Source organism: Adiantum capillus-veneris, chromosome 11 (genome assembly GCF_014529385.1).
Source record: "Adiantum capillus-veneris isolate H3 chromosome 11, ASM1452938v2, whole genome shotgun sequence".
Taxonomy (NCBI): Eukaryota; Viridiplantae; Streptophyta; class Polypodiopsida; order Polypodiales; family Pteridaceae; genus Adiantum; species Adiantum capillus-veneris.
This window is the reverse complement of record NC_140941.1, coordinates 18,931,784-18,955,951: the sequence shown is the minus strand read 5'-3', so window position 1 is coordinate 18,955,951 and position 24,168 is coordinate 18,931,784.

The window sequence follows — 24,168 nt, the reverse complement described above, 5'->3', positions numbered from 1 at the left end:
ATTCTTGGAAAGGATAGAAGATTGTCTCCACAATTTGCTGGGCCATTTAAAATTTTGAAGCGCATTGGTTCATTTGCTCAAATTGAAATTGCCTTCTCATGTTAAGTGCATCATGTATTTCATGTGAGTTTATTCAAAAAGTATGTTCCTAATGTGCATCATGTTTTACAGGACAACTCTAAGTTAAAAGATGACGGAACATTGACTGTAGAACCAGACTTAGTGCTAGATAGGCATGTTAAACATCTGCACGAGTATGTTCTTTTGGCTATTTTATAGGCGATGCAAAAATCAATGTGTGAAACAGGATCTGTGCAAAGCGTCATGATACAAATCTAACCTTTACGTATCTCTTAGCAATCACGTTCTTATCTTATTCTCGCAGGTATACTTGGTGCCAAAATAGAGTTGATTGAATGCCTAAAAAACGGCTATTTTGAGAAGTCACAGGCTTTTTGAGGAAAAGAAGCATAAAAGCACGACGGGTGCTGCGTTTGGGGATCATTCACAGATCTCCTCTTCTGCGAGTGCGAGTGAGGCGCTGCATGCAAGCGGACTGAAGCTCAGGGGTGGTCAGGAGGTTCGAGCTCCATACAACGGAGTGCGCACATATACTCCATTGCTCCTCTGTTGTATCAACACTCTGCAAAAATCCATCAATACAAAGATCTCTTTCTCTATGTTTTGCTGTCTATCTCTATTATTCTGTTGCTGTGACATTCAGAGACCTTTCACCCTATGCATCCAAATGAGCCCATATTTCACTCAGAGCATGTATTTGGTAGATACTTCAAACCTATAAAGCCAAGTTTGCAAAAAGTTGAAATTTTTTCTCAGCTGTAAATAATCACGTTTATTTACTTTGGTTGCTCATAATTGTTTTGACCACATAGTTTTGTTCCTTGCATGTTTGTATGCACCTTTGCTTCTTCAAAAACCAATTTGAAGTAAATTGGACCAAATTGTCAGTATTTCAACCTAAAGGACATTTTAGAGACAATTCCAACAAACGTGCTAACCTTGCACTCTATTCATTCAATAGGATCCATGCAAGCAGCGGAGAGGGCTAAAAGGAAGCTCAACCAAAATGAGAAACTATAGGAACTGCCCGCTTATCAACTATACTCTAAGTCAGTCCAAGCAATGAAGGCATCATATCTCTCTAGAGAACAAATGGAAGAGCACAACACTACAATATTCACTGTAGATTCAGGAGTGAAGAAGGGAATTAGGTGGAGTTGCAAATTTTTCCCAAAGAAGTCTATGATGTAGCAGCAAATCCAGAGACAAAAGAGGCTAACCAGAGGCTGGGGCTCAGGTATTTCTACGGACAAGAGCCTTGCGGAGTGGATTTTCAGAATGCTTACGAGCTTTTATCCACAATCAAGGAAGATGGAACCGCACAGATATCCTACACCCAGGGGAACAAGGGAGAAGTAGTGATCACTAAAGAGGTAGTGGTGGAGGAACTTAGACTACCCACAAAAGGAATGACCATGCGAGCAAGGGACAGAAAATCCGCAGGAACATTTACCAAAGAGATAGCTGTGGCTACATTCACCGACCTTATTCACAAAAAAGTGGAAGGGCTAGCCTGTTTGTACCATCAGCACTTCCATTTCTTGGCAAAAAGGCCAGCAAGGTACACTGCGCCAAATCAGGCCGTGGTCACCACATTCACTCAAGTTCTCAGGTCAAAAGCAAGGCAACTAGTGGACCATGCGCAATATGTCCTAACCACTTTGAAAGGCACCAAGAAAGAAGGAAAAATCAGTTACTTGGGTGCGCCAAAGGTCTTGACTCAAATAGCATATCATGCCATCGGCATGGCCGACAACCTACCACCTGCTCCTCATCAGAACACATGGATATTGGCAGCACAACCCTCTTCAAGAGCTACAAGGTCAGGAAAAAGATCATATAAATATGATGAAGAGTCATCTAGCAGCTCGCCTAAAAGACACATCACCGAGAGCTCTGACCAGAACAAAAAGAGAGCTTGGAGAGAAGAGATGAAAAGAAAATCTGTGGCCGCACACCAAGAAGAGCCATCTCAAAAACAAGCGCGCTTTGAAAGAGAGAAACATGCCTACCAACGCAATAGACAAGCACAAGGGAAGGACTCCGAGAAATGGGTGCTTGATGGACTCAAAGGCCCAGGAATGAAGCATCACACAAGAAAAGGGACGGATGGTCCGATAGAGCCTTTAGAAAGAATGCATCACATAAGAAAAGGGACGGATGGTCCGACAGAGCGTTTACAAAGAATGTACCAAGAGGCTAAAACTCTAAAGTTGAAGGAGGTAGAAGAAGCTGCTAAGAAAGCCAAAGAGGTGAAAGAACAAATACAAGCCGAGGAGACGGCTAGAGCAAAAGCCCAAGAACAAAGTTATGGATCTCCCCGACCCACCTCACTGTCTACAAAACAATAGGATCATCCCATGCCTAGCCCACCACCATCGCCTGTAAGCAAAGACAACAATGAAGAAACGGAGCCCGAGAAAGAGAAAGATTTTGAGTCCACCAAACCAACAGAATCTTCACAAGAGGCTGACCACCTCGATATACAAAAAGAGAAAGAAATTGAGTCGGGGACCACGAGAAGGCCGTAGAAGATACTCAAAATCCTGAAGATAAAAAAACACGTGAATCTGCACAAGAGGCTGATAAAGAAGTAGATACAAAAAAATTATTTACCACTGCACATGAGAAAAAACCTGAGCTAGAGAAGGAAGAAAGTCCGGCACTAGAGAAGACAACAAGGTCTGAGCCATCACCATCTACTTCCTTTGAGCGAGAAACTGCCAAGGCATCAAAGCCCCAAGATGAGCAAGAAGAAGATCGACCATCTACCTCCACACAAGAACCACCAGTAGTTACGACAGCCAGAAGCTACACATGAGGCTGCAGGTACATATCAACTGGCAAGACAAGAGGAGTGGCAGTCAAACAAGGAGGTAATAGTACAAGTCAATGAATATGCATGGCAGATGCAGGAAATGACGGAGAGACTGCACTAAAAAGCACTAAATTGTAGCACGAAGGCCAAAGAACTTGAGATGGTGATCAATGCTCTCCAAGGAGAGTTAGAAGACAGAACATCTGTCATCACCAATCTAGGTACAAGAGATGAAGGCCGAAGCTAAACAACACCAGTTAGCCATAGAGAGGCAACAAAAGAAATGGAGGAATTAGGTGAATTACTCACCCAATTATCTAATGCCTGCAAAGCAAGAGACGAGCACCTGAAAGAAGTTACGAATGAACTTCTTATGAAATCTCTGTCACCTCTAAAAATTCAGGTGCAATTAGATGTTGCCAATGCCTCACTACATTACTCTCAACAGCGGCTCAATGATCAAGCAATTTTCTTACACCAAATAAGAGAAAAAACAGCCGTGGCCTCGATCAAAGGAGCTAAGAAAGAGTACAAGGCACTCGAGAAGAAAAACAAAGACCTTGAATTGGAATTAAAGCTAGAACAATCACAGTGCAGGGACCTGGCATTAATGCAGGTTCAGAGAGAGGAGGCGCTCCTAAAGGAGATAGTAGAACTCAAGCGAATTAATCAGCTCCTCAGAGATGGGAAACCAGACATGCAGGAAGAGACAAGCACTTCAGAGACACCACAGATAGACATACCCTCGGTCTGGTTTGCTGAGTTTGAGACATAGTCCATAACAGAGCCAAGTGGTGATGAGGATTTTCATATCAATATCACAGATGCAGACGCAGTGCCAATGGTCCAGCTGTCAAAAGCTGAAGAAGATGCACTAAAGGAGAAGATCACCCTAGAAGTGGATGAGCAGTGAAAAGCCGCAATGGATTGGGAGTTGAGAGTTTTACACTCTTTCAATGTCACTCTACTCACTCCCAATCACATCAATGTGCAATGGCATCAACAATCTATGCCATACCCTCTCATCAAAGTAGAATTATTATAGGTGAAACAAAGGCTCTACAAAGATATGCAAGAAGATGGTGCAGATAAAGACCACCCAAAGTGGAGGTTAAGATGGCTGAACAAGAATCTGAGATACCTGATTCTGTTCACAAGAGCACCTGCAGCCCTTCAAAGAGATCCAACCTTTTGTCCCGTACCCAGAGTAAGGACATGGCAAGAGCATGAAGCACTGCAAAAGAAGAGGCCAACTTGGCTTAACTTACCGAGGCTGCCAGATCCAGACAGAGGACAAATGACAAAGGAATACATGGTGAAAACCCTAATAGGCGCCATGTCTTTCTTCAAGAGTCTACCAGATCTCTCCTGTGCCATGTTATATAAGATCTGCAGAATCTTGCTCACAAGTTTTGAATGAGCCTGAGAAAACAGGAGCCCCATGGAAATCATTTTTGGAAGGTAACCAGGGATTATGCTACGATCTGAGTAGTCAGCCTTCAGAAGAAGTCCTTTACGGATTCTATGCTAGATGTATGTTCTTGGAATTGAATAATATTTTGGCCTTTGAAGAAGCTTTCTACACTAGATTCTTCACCTGGCGAATGAAGATATTTGCACTGGGGATCAACAACCTAACATCTAACTTTGTAGGCTACTCAACGGTGAAGCTGAAGAATAAAGTGACAATGCAATTTTTGCAAGTGCCTGACAAAGAATGAAGAATCAGATACCAGAAGGCACTGGATGCGCTTAAATATTGCCTCGCTAGCCGTCAATGCACAGACTATTTCAGCCCATAAAGCTGTGTCAAGGGATGACACAGGCGAGGAGGGGGGGAATGTCAGTAGCAAGCAAACACGAACACCATTTTTTGGAGTTCTCTTTGTGAAACATGTTGGAATTAGGGTTGCAGGGAAACACACACAGCTTGGAGAAGACGAAGGAAGCTCAAGGCACACAATAGAGAGTGTGTTACTTAGTGTACAATGGAAAGATGGATAGCCCTAGAGTGATGGGCGTATATACAATGCACAGGGGAAAAAACCTCCTAAAGAGGGAAAAAATGCCCCGGCGGTCCTAGTGTGTTCACACACATCACTACCACATGTATATGGTAACAAATCCCCCCTGGAGTGATGCGGTGAACGAGAGCTGGCACATGAGTAAAGGGAAGTGCCATGCCCTGAGGACAGGATCAGTCCACAAAGGGGAGTAAGCCCAAAGCTTTGCGGAAAGCTTCAAGCTTCTCACGAGACAATGCCTTTGTGAAAAGATCTGCAAGGTTGTCCTGTGTTGGCACATAAGCCAAGCTGATCTCTCCTGCTGAGAGCCTCTCCCTGACATAGTGGTAATGCACCTCAATGTGCTTTGTGCGAGCATGAAAAACTAGGTTCCTCGCAACTGCCAATGCGCTCTGACTGTCAGTGTAGATAGTGTTGGCAGTGTCCTGTCCAACACCCAAGTCAGCCATAAGGCGTCTGAGCCATACACACTCAACCGTAGCTGTGAAGACTGCCCTGTACTCAGCCTCACAACTCGAAGTGGCCACAGTAGGTTGCTTCTTGCTCAACCATGATATACATGAACTGCCAAGCATGAAACAAAAACCACTTGTGGACACTCGCGTGTCAAAACAACCAGCCCAATCTGAGTCCGAAAAAGCATGTAAGTCTGGCGGCAATGATCCCCCCTTGGGATAAAACAAGCCAAGATGTAAAGTGCCACTAAGGTAGCGGAAAATCCTCTTGACAGCCTGCCAATGCTTAGACCCTGGGCTATGCATAAATCTGCTGACCTGCGAGACTGCAAACTGAATATCTGGCCTCGTGTTGCATACATAAATGAGGCAGCCAACAGCAGTTTGGTAAAGAGTGACATCAGCAGGATCGCCAGCATCATGTAGACTCAACTTCAAACCTGTTTCCATGGGAGTGGCAATAGGTTTGCAATCCTCAAGTCCAAACTTACATAGCAATGTCTCTATGTAACTTTTCTGACACAAGGCAATACCACCATCACACTGCTTAAACTGTATACCCAAGTAATGATGCAACAGCCCCAAATCTTTCATCTTGAAAGTAGCATTCAAATCAGCCTTAAATTCAGCAATATGTCTCTCATTTGGTCCAGTGATCAGCAAATCATCAACATAAAGAACCACAATGAGAAATACATCATCCTCACGCTTTACATACAATGTGCTTTCTGTTGGACTGTTACGAAAGCCTCGTTTAACCAAATGAGTGTCAGCTTTCTCATACCAAGCACGAGGAGATTGCTTCAACCCATACAAAGCCTTCTTACATTTGCACACTTTGTCCTCTTGTCCTTTTATGACAAAACCGTGAGGCTGCGTTACATAAACTTCCTCAAATATGTCACCATTCAAGAAAGCAGTAACAATGTCTGATTGATGTACATCCCAACCAAAATGAGCTGCCAATGCACATAGAAAACGCACAGTAGTCATACGACAAGTGGGAGCAAAAGTCTCTTCATAATCTATGCCTTTTTGTTGTGCATAACCCTTTGCAACAAGTCGAGCCTTATGGCGATCGATCTCACCATCCGGCTTGCGTTTCAACTTGTAAACCCACTTCGTACCAATGGCCTTTTTGCCAGGAGGCAAATCACATAAAGTCCATGTGTCATTCTCTATAAGTGCATCATATTCTGATTTCATGGCAGCAATCCAATTTTTTGAATTCTGTGCTTCATCAAAAGACAGAGGCTCCTCAACATCATGTAAACTAGACACAGCCAAAGCATAACAATCTGATGCATAAGATGCATAGAGAGAGCCTGAACGAGTACGACTAGATAAAGGTGCATCCAATTTACTGTCACGCAAAGTGTGCACCAACCATTTTGGCATACCTCTAGCTTGCTCATTTTCAGCCCTTTCCTCATCAAGTACATCATGTACATCTGCATCAGTAATAGGCTGTTCTAAAACATTTTCAGAAACCCCCATAGGCTGTACATTTGCCTCATTGGAACTTACATTCGTATTTCCACCACTGAAAAGAGGCAACAAAGTGTCATAAATGTCCTGTGAGCTTACATTACTGTCTCTAGTACATGACAGCAAGGGTTGAACAGAATCTTCCACAAACACTACATCCCGTGAAACCAAAATACGTTTTGTTTGCGGATGATACAACCTGTAACCTTTGCTTTCAGCACTATAACCAACAAAAATACATTTGACAGCCTTATCATCCAATTTTCTGCGCTGCACTTGTGGCACCAAAGCATATGCCAAACAACCAAAAACACGCATGTGCTCAATAGAAGGTTTTCTATCATGCCATGCTTCATATGGAGTAATAGACTGCAAAGCTTTCGTAGGACACCTGTTAAGTACATAAGTGGCACACATGATGGCCTCAAGCCAAAAAGAATGCGGCAAAGCTTGACTTTTGACCATACATCGTGCCATTTCCGTTAGTGACCTGTTTTTCCTCTCAGCAACACCATTTTGCTGAGGTGTATAAGGCACTGTACATTGGTGTTTTATCCCACGACTAGCCAGAAATGCATTAAATTCATGAGACATATACTCCCCCCCTCGATCGGAACGGAGGGTGCCCATAGTACATTTTGAGACATTTTCAGCCATAGCCAAAAATTGTTTGAAGCACATAAAAACTTCGGACTTCGCTTTAAGCGGAAATACCCACGCATGCCTAGAGTAATCATCAATGAAAGTCACGAAGTACAGGTAATTGCCCAAGGACGGAGTTTGTATGGGCCCACAAACGTCACTATGCACAAGCTGCAACCTGCATGTGGCCCTAACTGAACCATCCTTTGGAAACTTAGAACGCTGCATTTTACCCAGAATACAGCCTTCACAAACATGTTTGATAGGTGCTTCAAGAGGCGGCAAAGAAGCAACCATATCAGATTTCTGCAAACGCAGCAAACTGGCAAAATTCAGATGACCAAAACGTGCATGCCAAAGTTTTGCATCTGAAATAGCCCTTGAATCTGCAACAGCATTTGCAAAATTTTGTCCACACTTGTCATACAAAGTGAGCTTATACAGCCCACGGCACAAAAGCCCAGATGCAACAATTTCATCACCAAAACTGAGATCATGAACTGTACATCTGTCATCCACAAATTTGACTACAAGTCCAAGTCTAGCAAGTGCGGATACAGACAAGAGATTCTTCTTGATCCCAGGTACATAAAGTGCATCAACAAGTGTGAAGGAACTGCCATTAGCAGCAGTGAGCACAATCTTTCCAACTCCCTGAACTGGATAAGAGGCGTTGTTGGCACAAGTGACTGAATTCCCATGAGGGACAGACTCGAGAGAGGTAAACAATTCACGATGTGAGGTAATGTGCTTTGTAGCACCACTGTCGAAATACCACACATGTGAATCTGCAGCAACTGACAACCATGCATCATGGACAGCAGGATTGTAAGTGCACTCTGTGCTAAAAGCCCATTCTGCATCAACATCAGCATCACAATCTCCTTTCACAGAAGACTCAACAATGGCTGCATTTGTAGTGGAACCAGCATTTGCAGTGGAACCACCCTCTTTCTTCTTAGCCTCTTTGGCCTTCAACTTAGGACACGACTTGATCAAGTGATCATTGGCTTTACAATAATGGCAACGCATCTTCTTTTTGCCCTTATCACCAGAATTGCCAGACAAAGTGCTGCCATCAGAAGCATTAGGAACAGAATTTTTGCCACTCGCAGCACAACCATAAGAAGTGGCTGCATTACTGTTACCACCCTTTCTTTGAGAAGCAATAAAAGCCTGTTCAACTGCACGCTGCCTAGTCCTGTTTTTTCTAGAAAGTGACTCTTGCAACAGCAATGTGCATAATGCATCAAACTTGACAACTTCAGGATTTCCTTGGGTCATCAGTCTCCAAGTACTAGCAAAAGTCTGGTAGGAATCTGGTAAGGCATCAAGAACAGTCTGCACAAGGGAACTGTCAGAAATGACTTCACCTGCAGAAATGAGTTGCTCATTGATATCCTTGACACTAGCAAGGAAAGTGTCCATATCATCTTCCTCATGCATAATCTTCGACTCTAGCTCTTTACGCAGCAAAGCAATTTTAGCCTCATTGCGGCTTGCATAAAGACCTGCTAGAATATCCCAAGCCTGTTTTGCAGATTTTGTTGAACGGATGTGAGGAATAATGGTGCGCTTCACAGACAACGCAATCAATGCATGAGCCTGCGCATCCTTAACATCCCAACGAGCTTGTTCTGCTGTAGGCAAAACAACTCTAACAGCTGCAATCCTTGCAGCAAGACCTGCAACATCCTCAATATCGCCTACATCTTCAGAACCAGGACGTACATCAATGCCCTGCACAATGTTCCAGACACCTTTTGACACAAGAACGTGTTGCATCATATAAGCCCACATAGGGTAGTTGTCCCCATCCAACCTGTCCTTAGCAGCAAACATCTTGAACACATCTGTGTTGTTGTTGTCAGCCATGGTAAATGCTGCACCTGATGTGAAAACTGCCCGAAAATAGGAGAAATGGAGCGGGAACAACTTGTGCTATATAGCACAAACCGTAGAAGACTATAAGGCACCTGTTATGCAGAAAACGGCACTGACAGAAAATCTGCACAAAATGACGAAATAACCTGTGCAGTACTGCCCGTAGTGGAAACGGAGGCCGAAATGAGCCCAAATCAAAATTCTGAGCAGACCGAGCTCTTCGAGATCACCCAAAATATTTGTCGACCTGCGAACGCTTGCCAAAGATCACTGAAATCAGAGAAAGTGAGCAGGCGTGTGCTGGAGCAGCTGGCGACTAAGCCCGGGAGGACGTGACCTGCTCTGATACCAATTGTTGGAATTAGGGTTGCAGAGAAACACACACAGCTTGGAGAAAACGAAGGAAGCTCAAGGCACACAATAGAGAGTGTGTTACTTAGTGTACAATGGAAAGATGGATAGCCCTAGAGTGATGGGCGTATATACAATGCACGGGGGAAAAAACCTCCTAAAGAGGGAAAAAATGCCCCGGCGGTCCTAGTGTGTTCACACACATCACTACCACATGTATATGGTAACAAAACATTTATTATTTGGATAAATTGAGAATATTGTAACTCCTATTTTCTTGGATAAACTCTGTAACTAATGAGCCAGGGCTACAAGCTTCCAGATTGTATCAGCCAGCCATTTCCCAACTTTGGTAGAACTCCAGATTATTAGTTTTGACCACCCAAAAACCTTGGCTAAGGTTTATAAGTTTTTGGATAAGAAATACACAGCGTGAGCTAACGGCGCTCACTTATCTCCTTCTCGTGCTTCCTACTCCCTCTCCGATTGTCACATTGCGATTGCGTTTGTTGCATTGCAACCGCAGGTAAGAGCTCTACGCATTGACATAAGCCATTCACAGTATTTTGTAGCTTTTGGCATCGCCGACCTGCGGCTTAGTTTCATCATAACTAGGAATTTACACTGTTAAATGAAAAACTAAGAATAGGTGGGATATTGGGGCATCATTGCTAAGCATTTAGATGCATTCAGGGTCGAAAATGGCTATGTCAAAAATCCACTGCTATTAATAATTGCGATTTTGGAACTTGACCTAAAGTGGGATTTGAGACCATAAGCATGTGTGCTTAGGTCTTGTAAACTTCTCCTAGAAGTTTTGTTACGTTTGGATGTCATTTGATGCCGTAAAGGATGTGATATGCTTGCGAATGAGTGATTGGCTTTTAGTGATTTCGGTCACTTGAGAGTTAGATTCGAGTTGTTAGTTGTTTTCCGTAAGATTGACAACCTCTTGTAGCCTCTATGCACTAGTCGAGTCGGCTTCGTCCTATGGATTGACAAATTAATCATGGTTCTCGCTAATACTGCAATAAGATAGGATGGTGAGGTTAGACATGCGCCACTCAACTCACTCCCAATCTGATCAATGCCCAATGGCATGAACAATCCCTTCCATACCCTCTCATCAAAGTGGAATTATTACAGGTGAAAGTACAAAGATATGCAAGAAGATGGTGCAGATAAAGACCACCCAAAGTGAAGGTTAAGCTGGCTGAACAAGAACCCAAGATACATGATTCTATTCATAAGAGCACCTACAGCCCTTCAAAGAGATCCAACCTTTTGTCCTGTTTCCAGAGTAAGGACATGGCAAGAGCATGAAGCACTGCAAAAGAAGAGGACAACCTGGCGTAACTACCCAAGGCTGCCAGCTCCAGAGAGAGGACAAGCAACAAAGGAATACATGGTGAAAACCCTAATAGACGTCATTTCTTTCTTCAAGAGTCTACCAGATCTCTCTTGTGTCATGTTATATAAGATCTGTAGAATGTTGCTCACATGTATACAAGTTTTTAATGAGCTTGAGAAAACAGGAGACCCATGGCTATCATTTTTGGAAGGTAATCAAGGCTTATGCCACGATCTGAGTAGTCAGGCTTCAGAAGAAGTCCTTTATGGATTGTATGCCAGATGCATGTTCTTGCCATCGAATAATATGTTGGGCTTTGAAGAATCTTTCTACACTAGATTCTTCACTTGAAAAACAAAGATATTTGCACCGTTGATCATCAACCTAACATCCAGGTTTGTAGGCTACTTAGCGGTGGAGCTGAAGAATAAAGTGACAATGCAATTTATGCAAGTGCCTGACAAAGAAAGAAGAATCAGATACCAACAGGCACTGGATGCGCTTAAAGACCGCCTCGCCATTCCTCAACCCGAAGACTATTTCACCCCATAAAGCTGTATCAAGGGACGACATAGGGGAGGAGGGGGGGAATGCTAGCAGCAAGCTAACATGGACACCATTTTTCGGATTTTTCTTTGCAAAACATTTATCATTTGGATAAATCAAGAATATTGTAACTCCTATTTGCTTGGATGAACGCTGTAATTAATGAGCCGGGGCTACAAGCTTCCAGATTGTATCGGCCAGTCATTTCCCAGCTTTGGTAGGACTCCAGATTATTGGTTTTGACCACCCAAAAACCTTGGCTAAGGTATAAAAGCCAATTTCTGTAAGTTTTTATAAGTTTTCGGATAAGAAATACACAGCGTGAGCTAACGACGCTCACTTCTCTCCTTCTCGTGCTTCCTACTCCCTCTCCAGTTGTCACATTGCGATTGTGTTTGTTGCATTGCAACCGTAGAAAAGAGCTCTACGCATTGACGTAAGCAGTTTAGACTATTTCGTAGCTTTTAGCGTCACCGACCCGCGGCGTAATCATAACTAGGAATTTACACTTCTAAATCGAAAACTAAGCATAGGCTAGGTATTGGGGCATCATTGCTAAGCATTTAGATACATTCTGGGTCAAAAATGAGTAGGTCAAAAATCCACTGCTGTAAATAATCGTGATTTTGGAACTTGACCTAAAGTGTGGTTTGAGACCATAAGCATGTGTGCTTAGGTCTTATACACTTGTCCTAGAAGTGTCACGTTTGCATTTCATCTGATGCTGTAACAGATGTGATTTGTTTGCCGATCAGTGATTGGCTTTTGGTGATTTCAGTCACTTGAGTGTAGCTTGAGTTAGATGCACGTTGTTAGTTGTTTTGGAGAGATTGACAACCTCTTGTAGCCTCTATGCACTAGTAAAGTCAACTTCATCCCATGGTTTGACAAATTAATCGTTGTTCTCGCTAATACCGCAATAAGATAGGATTGTGAGGTTAGACATGCGTCCCACAGATTGCCTCCCTTCCAGTACTCACTAGATGCACCCTCTCTGACTCCTACACAGTTCGAGATCCCCAGGCTCATACATGAGGACTTGACTCAACTAGACATCAAGAGGACATGGATACAGCCAACACAGGAGCTGGGCACAAAGATGGATTTCTACAAAGAGCATCTCCTCCACCTTATGGAGGATGGTTTTGTGATGAGGCCCAGATACATGGACACCCACTTGTCTCATGAGATACAATGTGCTATGGCCAGATACGAACATCTTCACACCAGTTGTGGATCGACACTGGGAGATACAGTGGAGTACCAGTAGAGGCCAGAACATGCTCCCTGTGTGACATGAAGCCTAAGAGAGAGTTGCACTACACATGCCACTGCCCCACCTAGTAGAGGATACGAGGTCACTTCCATTGATTGTTCATAGAGGGCTTTGGACCATTCTCTAGAGTCATGCGGTACGAGGATCAGAGATGCTTGGGTTTGTTTTTGCTCAAGCTGCACAGACAAAGAGAGATCCTGATTGATAGTTCAAAAGCACATTTTCAAGTGATCTTCCATGTGGGAGAGATTTTGGTTTATGAATAATGAAGATTTTGCACCCCACATTGTCTCTCTCTAAAGTTCTAATCAAACCAAAACTATACATATATGTATATCAATGAAACTTCTATTCAGGGGAGGTCACACTCATAAAAATTTAGCTCTCTCTACTGTGTTGTCTCAACTCTCTCTCTCTCTCTCTCTCTCTCTCTCTCTCTCTCACACACACACACACACACACACACACACACACACACACACACACACACACACACACTTAATAGAGTTAGATACAATCAAACACTTAAATGGTAGTAAAAAAAGTATAATAATGAAACAAATTCCCATAGAGAATGACATTAATTATCACTAGTATTGTTGTCCCCATTGTCACCTCAACAGAAACTGCAACATGCACTTGGGCCTAGGATGAAAAATACTATCTTCGCTCAAACTCAACCCTCTACTTTATGCCAAACTTAATGGAATCATGGTAGCCCATGTCATCCCACTTTTTGAAATGGTACTTTAAACAATGGCAAAGAAATTATCTATCTCCTCCCCAAATGGAGCTTGCTCCCAATCAAGTGTGTCAAAGGCTTCAAATAGTTTATTTGTGAGCTTCTCCATTTCATTGAATTCATAATTGCTATTGTTTTAGCTTTGTACTTGATAGCAGCTCATTATTTGATAGATGGCTTGCAAAATGTATCAACATGGGTGTTGTTGATTGGGTCCACACACGGGGTAGCCCATGGGTGTGGTTCTCATTGTGCCTCAAGGTTTCGAAAACCTTAAAGTCAAGAGTTGCAAAACAAAGAGATATTATCTCTTGAACAACCTAAAAGATTGAAGGTCTATTAACCCTACAACATGGATAGTCAACAATACTTATCCTAACAGATTGAAGGACTATTAACCCTACAACATGGATAGTCAACAATATAAAAACGTAGCACTTTCCATGCAAAGTGTGGTTTATTTTTTGCATCTTGAGTAACCTACATTTGGACCTTTCTTGTCATGAATTCTTTCTTGAGGTCCTACTCGTGATATGCATGCAAAGCCTCAAAAAGATTGTGCCCACACTCACGTGTAGTGTCTACATGAAGCTTCCTTATTGAGGTGCTCTTAGTATCCATTTTTCAGACAAACTTGGAAATCTCTCACAGAAAGAAAACTAATTATGCATTACCCACACTGACAATTAAAAGTGTACTCAATGGTTAACTCCCTCTCCAACGGTTAGTGTGAAAATTAGAAATATTAGACTTCATAGCTCCGTCACAATCCAATAAGAGCTCAAGTTGAAAATTCCTAGATCTACATGAAAACTTTTTAAAAAATTTTTCAAGTGCAAAGGGGAGAAGAGAGAGGGGGAAGAAGACATGATGAAGGGGTTAATAGGAAGGGGGTAGATAGGAAAAGGAAGAGAGGAAGAGAAGAGGAAAGGAAGAAAAGGTGCAAACCAGATGGATTTTCCCAATCATTGCGGCCTCGACAAGTTTTAAAGGTGCAGGGTCTACACCAATCAAAGCTCGCTACCAAGAATTTTGGTGAAATTATATGGTTTGGATAGTGGGCTTACGAGCAGCAAATGGCAATTCTTGGAGTTTGGGGATTTTTTTTTTTAATCCTTTTGGTGGTGGTCTTTAAAGGAGTTTTTGGAGCTCTAAGACTGGCCACCCTATGTGGTGCCATGTGGTAGTTTGACTTAACCCACATAGGGTTATAGAGATCAAAACCGTACAATATATATAGTGGGAAGAGGAGGGCTCATAAGCATTACATGGTACCATTGGGGCACCAAGTAGGGCAATGTTCATGCGAGCCTTGAGCCTCAAGGAAGGGTGAAGATGGATAGGGGGTTTTATGCAGAAGCAAGGCCAAAATAGAAAAAAGGTCAACAAAAATAGAGCGGAGGTCACACATCCATATAGGGTCTGATTTTTTGCATTTTGGGGGGAGTTCTCGAAAGGGAGTTTGGAGAGGTCTTTTTGGGGCAGTAAAGGCTCCAATAGGGGGAATATCTTTGGGAAAAAAAAAATAAAAAATGAGGAGAGCTCCGTGTAGGAGAGGTAAAATGCTACCAAAGGTTTGTTTGGGCTCGTTGAGGCCATGCCAACAGAGCCCGTTGTAGTCAAGTTTCATGGTGTTTGCAGATGTTTTTGTCATAATTGAAGAAAACCATAGCCAAAATTTGTGTCCTTCTTCCCCCCTTTCCCCTCTTATCATCTATTCTCTAATCAAAGTGTTTGGTTCCGTTTGTGTGACCATTGTGTGTCTCCTTGGGCCATCTGTGTGTGAGAGATGAAGAGAGAGAGGTGTGCATTGTGGAACTGCTGGAGTCAGGAAAAATTGGTGTGGTATGTTGTTTGTTCATCTTGCAAATAATGTGTGCATTGGTATGCATGCAAACACTGATGTGTTCAACAAGATGTGCAGGTTTGATGGTCATTTCTAGTGGACAGGGGTGCAATGAGTGTCATGTGCTATAGAGAGGTATATGTGTGTCTATCCCAATGTATTACCATTCCCCCTCTCCATCTTCTGGTGCACCCATGGAGGAACACCTAATTGATCCAGTTTGAAAGTGCAGTTGTGGTTTTGGAGCTACTGCTGTGCAATTTTGAAGAGCAGGTCCTGTGAAAGATGGCATGGTCAGGTTTTCCAAATTCCATCGAGATGGAAGATACAAAAACATGGTTGCAAGATTATGGTCTATTTGTGCTATAGAGAAAACTATCAAGAGAAAAAGACACGATTCAATTTTATTTTCTCCTAATTTGTGGAAAAGCAAAGAGATGGTACGATGTATAACAAGATGAAGACAAGGCAGATTGGATAGCTTTGGAGGCGGTCTTTTGATGCTAGTACATGTCGGATGTGCAGCCACATGAAATTAAGTAAAAGATAGATGGATTGAAGCAAAGCCTACACGGGGATTTTCAAGTTCTTGTGTGGGAGTTCGAAGCCCTTTGGAGACAGCTAATGGAGGTAGCTTTTACACAAAATGTATATTTTTTGAAATCGAGAAAATTTATGGATTGCCTGCATGAGGAGGTTAGAGATAAAGTTGAATCGGATGGGCCTGAGAAGTATGTTGAAGCGGTAGATTTGGTACGAATCGATAAGCTAGGTAGGGTTTGTTAAATGCACCTGTAGGTTCCTAAGCAAGTTGAAGGGAAATGAAGCCAAGGTTGGTGCAAAGGGAAGTGACCAAGGGTTCTATGGCCATAGAGATATGGAGTGGTTCCAATGCCAAAGATTCCAATTAGGGAAGCTCCAATTGAGGAAGAAGAGCGAGTGGGTACAAACCGGGTAGAAGATGTACATGCAAACTCTGATGTGGTTGGTCAAAGTCCATTCATGTGTGCTAGAGATCAGAAAGTGAAGTTTGTAGATGAGGTTGAAGCAGTAAAGGTAGAGAAAATCCCATATGTTGCGATAGAAGAAGAAGTGAAAAAAGATGATAGCAACTCTATGGATGTTGATATGACATTGAAAACCGATTTATCCCACTTAAGGTATGAGGATTTTGATTTCTTACATGTGTATGAAGATGTGAAAGTTGTGTTGGAAGAGAATGAGAAAGGGCCAACCAATGCGCTTGATGAGGTCCAAGTGGAGGAGTCTAGGTGTATGGAAGAGGACATGCAAGCAAAGATGCGATGCGGTTGCCATGCCGATGGTTGTGCTTGCAAAAGTTTTAGTAGAATGTGTTACGATGGTGTAGAAGGTACATAGTCTTTACATGAAAAAGAAATTTAGTTTGTCCTTGGAAGGAGACAAGGGCCATGCATGAGAGGGTAATTCTCTACCTTCTTTAGTTGAGAATGAAGCGGACATGCAGATAAATGAAGCTGGCAAAGCTAATGAGCTAGTTGATCTTGAAGGGTCAATTGATGAAAATGGGATTAAGTTCAAAGAGGAGGTGGAGGAAAGTGTGAAGCCAATGATATAAGAGATTCAAATGTAGTAGATTTAATCTATGGTAGATAAAGGAGATTCCCAGGTTATATCCAAGATTTCTAAAGATGTATGCAAATCATGGTGTGAAGGTATGCTTGTAAGTATAGTTGTGTATTGTGTCATCCACCAGATATGGGGTTCTCTTGTAAGGAGATCTACTTTACATGTTTGGAAGGGAGGGTCAGACATGTTGGCTGGATCAGATGATGTGCTTGTAAAGTTAGATGTCTTGAAGAGGTAGGGTGATGCTCAAAGAGGTGCAAAGATGCTATCGGCTTTTTGTGTGCATGGATGGCTACGTGCTTGGGTAAAGCACTATTAGAAGCTAATATGTTTGAGAGGGGGAATAGGGAACACACCCAGCACACACAATGCTTGCCTCTCTATAGCCCAGGGATTCCACAACACCCCTAACCTCTCAAAACACACCTTCAAATCGGCTAATTTTCACGAACAATTCCACCTTAGCACACAACACAACTATCTCACTCCTTGCACAAGAACACCCACAACACACATACACCCACACTGCTTAACTCACCCGTTCTGACTCACAAAACACCCCTAATCTGCACTCTTGATAGCACCCTTCAAACTGCAGGCAAACCTTCTACAAATAATGGTTAACACACCAAAAGTGAGAGAGAAGGAGGGGATTGGGGAGAAGCAATCCAAGAGATTGGGCACACGGTTGGTATTATTGCAAAGAGGGTAGTACAATTGATGTATGCAGCTTCAATGGAAAGCTTGGCATCACACAAGCTTCAAGATCTCACTTACTCACACAGGCAAAAAAAGACAACTAGTCCAAAGACCCTAAAAAATGAACCAAAACCTCCTTTTATACGTGTGTGCACAGGAGTCCTAAAAAAGAAAAATGGTGTGTGATTCCATGTCGTACACTCCATTTGGAGTTATTTTAGAATTAACTTGCATTGCCAACACTTGGCTTAGTGTATTTTTGGAAACTTTGCATGCTACACCATGGCCACTTGCACCTTTCACCTTGGCGGGCCGGATATCCTCCTTTGATGCCTTTGCATTTGGCCTTGTCCACCTCTTTGCTCCCGGACTCCCTCTCTCTCTCTCTCTGGTATGGGCCTCATCCCTTACCTGAGAGGGGAGGGCAATAGCGACCTCGCTATGTTACCATATACATGTGGTAGTGATGTGTGTGAACACACTAGGACCGCCGGGGCATTTTTCCCTTCTTTAGGAGGTTTTTTCCCCCGTGCATTATATATACGCCCATCACTCTAGGGCTATCTATCTTTCCATTGCACACTAAGTAAAAAAATCTCTATTGTGTGCCTTGAGCTTCCTTTGTCTTCTCCAAGATGTGTGTGTTTCTCTGCAACCCTAATTCCGACAATTGGTATCAGAGCAGATCACGCCCTCCCGGGCTTAGTCGCCAGTTGCTCCAGCACACGCCTACTCACCTTCTCCGATTTCAGTGAGCTTTGACGAGCGTTCGTAGGTCGACAAAAATTTTGGGAGAACTCGAAGAGCTTGGTCTGCTCAGAATTTTGATTTGGGCTCATTTCGGCCTCCGTTTCCACTATAGGCAGTACTTCACATGCTATTTCGTCATTTTGTGTAGAATTTTTGTCAGTGCCGTTTTCTGCATAACAAGTGCCTTACAGTCTTCTACGGTTTGTGCTATACAGAACAAGTTGTTCCCGCTCCGTTTCTCCTATTTTTGGGCAGTTTTCACATCAGGTGCAGCATTTACCATGGCTGACAACAACAACACAGATGTGTTCAAGATGTTTGCTGCTGAGGGCAGGTTGGATGGGGACAACTACCCTATGTGGGCTTATATGATGCAACATGTTCTTGTGTCAAAGGGTGTCTGGAACATTGTGCAGGGCATTGATGTACGTCCTGGTTCTGAGGATGTAGGCGATGTTGAGGATGTTGAAGGTCTTGCTGCAAGGACTGCAGTTGTTAGAGTTGTTTTGCCTACGGAAGAACAAGCTCGTTGGGATGTTAAGGATGGGCAGGCTCTTGCATTGATTGCGTTGTCTGTGAAGCGCACCATTGTTCCTCACATCCGTTCTGCAAAATCTGCAAAACAGGCTTGGGATATTCTAGCAGGTCTTTATGCAAGCCGCAATGAGGCTAACATTGCTTTGCTGCATAAAGTGCTGGAGTCGAAGATTATGCATGAGGAAGATGATATGGACACTTTCCTTGCTAGTGTCAAGGATATAAATGAGCAGCTTATTTCTGCAGGTGAAGTCATTTCAGACAGTTCCCTTGTGCTGGAGTCGAAGATTATGCATGAGGAAGATGATATGGACACTTTCCTTGCTAGTGTCAAGGATATAAATGAGCAGCTTATTTCTGCAGGTGAAGTCATTTCAGACAGTTCCCTTGTGCAGACGGTTCTTGATGCCTTACAAGATTCCTACTAGACATTGCTAGTACTTGGAGACTGATGACCCAAGGAAATCCTGAAGTTGTCAAGTTTGATGCATTATGCACATTGCTGTTGCAAGAGTCACTTTCTAGAAAAAATAGGACTAGGCAGCGTGCAGTTGAGCAGGTCTTTATTGCTTCTCAAAGAAAGGGTGGTAACAGTAATGTAGCCACTTCTTATGGTTCTGCTGCGAGTGGCAAAAATTATGTTCCTAATGCTTCTGCTGGCAGTACTTCGTCTGGCAATTCTGGTGATAAGGGCAAAAAGAAGATGCGTTGCCATTATTGTAAAGCCAATGATCACTTGATCAAGTTGTGTCCTAAGTTGAAGGCCAAAGAGGCTAAGAAGAAAGAGGGTGGTTCCATTGCAAATGCTGGTTCCACTACAAATGCAGCCATTGTTGAGTCTTCTGTGAAAGGAGACTGTGTTGTTGATGTTGATGCAGAATGGGCTTTTAGCGCATAGTGCACTTACAATCCTGTTGTCCATGATGCATGCTTGTCAGTTGCTGCAGATTCACATGCGTGGTATTTCGACAGTGGTGCTACAAAGCACATTACCTCACATCGTGAATTGTTTACCTATCTCGAGTCTGTCCCTCATGGGAATTCAGTCACTTGTGCCAACAACGCCTCTTATCCAGTTCAGGGAGTTGGAAAGATTGTGCTCACTGCTGCTAATGGCAGTTCCTTCACACTTGTTGATGCACTTTATGTACCTAGGATCAAGAAGAATCTCTTATCTGTATCCGCACTTGCTAGAATTGGACTTGTAGTCAAATTTGTGGATGACAGATGTACAGTTCATGATCTCAGTTTTGGTGATGAAATTGTTGCATCTGGGCTTCTCTGGCGTGGGCTATATAAACTGAATTTGTATGACAAGTGTGGATAAAATTTTGCAAATATTGTTGCAGATTCAAGGGCTATTTCATATGCAAAATTTTGGCATGCACGTTTTGGTCATTTGAATTTTGCCAGTTTGCTCCGTTTGGAGAAATCTGATATGGTTGCTTCTTTGCCACCTCTTGAAGCACCTGTCAAACATGTTTGTGAAGGCTGTATTTTGGGTAAGATGCAGCGTTCGAAGTTTCCAAAGGATGGTTCAGTTCGGGCCACATGCAGGTTGCAGCTTGTGCATAGTGATGTTTGTGGGCGCATGCAAACTCTATCCTTGGGCAATTACCTGTACTTCGTGACTTTCATTGATGATTACTCCAGGCATGCATGGGTATTTCCGCTTAAAGCGAAGTCCGAAGTCTTTATGTGCTTCAAACAATTTCTGACTATGGCTGAAAATGTCTCGAAATGTACTATGGGCACCCTCCGTTCAGATCGAGGGGGTGAGTATATGTCTCATGAATTTAATGCATTTATGGCAAGTCGTGGGATAAAACACCAATGTACAGTGCCTTATACACCTCAGCAAAATGGTGTTGCTGAGAGGAAAAACAGGTCACTGACGGAAATGGCATGATGTATGGTCAAATGTCAAGCTTTACCGCATTCTTTTTGGCTTGAGGCCATCATGTGTGCCACTTATGTACTTAACAGGTGTCCTACGAAAGCTTTGCAGTCTATTACTCCATATGAATCATGGCATGATAGAAAACCTTCTATTGAGCACATGCGTGTTTTTGGCTGTTTGGCATATACTTTGGTGCCACAAGTGCAGCGCAGAAAATTGGATGATAAGGCTGTCAAATGTATTTTTGTTGGTTATAGTGCTGAAAGCAAAGGTTACAGGTTGTATCATCCGCAAACAAAACGTATTCTGGTTTCTCAAGATGTAGTGTTTGTGGAAGATTCTGTTCACCCTTGCTGTCATGTACTAGAGACAGTAATGTAAGCTCACAGGACATTTATGACACTTTGTTGCCTCTTTTTAGTGGTGGAAATACGAATGTAAGTTCCAATGAGGCAAATGTACAGCCTATGGGGGTTGTTAGGAAATAAGATGTAGCTAAATAGATAATTGAGTAGATTACTTAATGGAGAGAGACAGATTTATATACACGAGATTATAGAGTAGAGAGAGAGAGAGAGAGAGAGAGAGAGTACACAGGATATACGTGGTTCACCCAATGTGGGCTACGTCCACGGGAAAGCAGCCACTCAATGGCTTTAGTACTTCAAAACAAGAAGTAGTTTACAAAGGGATTATACCCTTAATGGAGCTCCCGCCTTGCTTCACTTTCACCACCTCACACTCACCTTGTTGCATCAACTTCACACTATGAAATGTGTGTAGAAATGGCCTCCTTTTATAGGCCAAAAGGGCTGCCCTCTCTTATGAGAGACAGCCATGTGTAGCTGCCCTTGTGCGAATAAGTCCAAATCGGACCCTCCAATCCGCCCATGTGTGGCCGCCCTTGAGAAGACAAGTCCGCTTTTGAATTCGGCCACCGGCCACCGGCCATTGACTTCCGACCACCGGCCATCGACCATTGACTACCGGCCACTGGCCAACCGACCGGTTGTTTTCCGACCACTTTTCGGCCGCCGTCTGGGCATAATATTCCGGCAAAAAAAAAGTCTCGGGGGCCTCTGCCCCCGAGGCCTTTAAAGTTGCTCCTGATTCTTGTCCGTGAAAATTTTGGTTTCCAGTGAGTGATTTTCCTTCACGCACGATGGCTTCTCCTCATAATTGGGGCCTTACAAATGTACGCTTTTACCACAGAAAATTACAAGGGTAAATCAGGCTCCATACTTAACAATCTCCCACTTGGAGACTGATCTCCAAACCAAACCTGTGACTGCTTTCCATTCTGGCTTCTTATCCTTGAATGCCGATTGAAGATGAGCAAAAGCTCAACTTCTCCTTGTTGACCACCTTTGTAAACATGTCTGCAGGATTTTCACTTGTATGCACCGTTCCTAGATTTAGTTGTCCCTCTTCCAAAAGAGTGCGTATGAAGTGATATCTCACCTCAATGTGCTTTGTCCTTGAATGAAAGGCTGAGTTCTTCGCAAGATGGATAGCGCTTTGGCTATCACTGTACAAGACACAATTGTCTTGTTTGAATCCAAGGTCTTCTAAGAATCTATGAAGCCACAGAATTTCTTTCCTTGCCTCCATCATTGCTACATACTCTGCTTCTGTGGTAGAAAGTGAAACCACTTTCTGCAGCTTTGAATCCCAGCTTACTTCTGTGCCTCCAACAGTGAACACATAGCTAGTAGTGCTCCTTTGAGTATCTTTGTCACCTGCCATATCTGCATCAGCATACCCTTCTAGAAAAATATCAGTTCCTTCAAAATACAAAGCATTTGTTGTTGTCCCTTTTACATACCTAAGTATCCACTTCACAACTTGCCAATGCTCTTTACCTGGGTTGTCCATGAACCTACTCACAACTCCCACTGCACGTGAAATGTCTGGCCTTGTCCAGACCATAGTGTACATTAGAGAACCTACCGCTGCAGCATATGGAACTTTAGACATATAGGCTATCTCCTCTTGTGTCTTTGGACACATATCCTTCGTTAGTTTAAAATGACCAGCCAAAGGTGTAGAAACTAGTTTTGCATTTTGCATTGCAAACCTTTCTAGTACCTTCTTGATGTAATCTTCTTGAGATAGCTTTATTGTCTTCTTTGTCCTGTCCCTTGATATTTTCATACCAAGTATCCTCTTTGCAGCACCTAAATCTTTCATTGAAAAAGATTTGGACAGCTCCTCTTTTAGGTCTTTGATGTCGTGCATGTTAGCACTTGCAATCAACATGTCATCAACATAAAACATTAGGATGATGAATTTTCCATCTCCCAAATTGTCCGTGTAGATGCAGTGATCCGAGCTGCATCTTGTGAATCCACGATCCAACATCCATCGATCAAAATTCAAGTACCATTGTCTTGATGCTTGCTTTAAACCATACAAGCTCTTCTTTAATCTGCAAACCATTTTCTCCTTACCTTTTACTTCATACCCCTTTGGTTGAAGCATGTAGATTTCCTCCTCTAAGTCACCGTGAGGGAATGCCATATTTACATCCATTTGCTCAAGATTTAGATCATGAGCAGCCACAAGGATTAAGACAAGCTTAATTGAGTTCATTTTTACAACAGGAGAAAATATTTCATTGAAGTCAATACCTTTCTTTTGAGAAAAACCTTTTACCACAAGCCTAGACTTGTACCTTTTCTTCCCACCTTCTTCTTCCTTCAGCTTGTACACCCATTTGTTTTGAAGTGCCCGCTTACCTTTAGGCAACTCAACCAACTCCCATGTTTGGTTGCGATGTAGTGAGTCCATCTCCAGTTGCATGCTCTTCGTCCATTCTTCTATGGATTCATGTTGCATAGCTTCTTCGTATGATTCCGGCTCTACAGAATCTGAGATCAAGAGATGGTTGAAGGAAGGAACAAACCTTTCTGGAGGTCTACTTGCTCTTGTAGATCTTCGGGGAATAGGTTGAGGCTCCTCATTTGGTTGACGTTGTTGCACATTGTCACCGTTTGCAGTCCTTGAGTCTTCACCGTCCTCAAGCTCCATGTACTCATCACCTGTTTCTTTTGTTTGTTTTCTTTCCAAGTAATCTTTGTACATATTTTGTTCGTTAAAAATTACATCCCTACTCCTTAAGATTTTACCATCTTCAAGATTCCATAGGCGATACCCAAATTCTCCTTCTC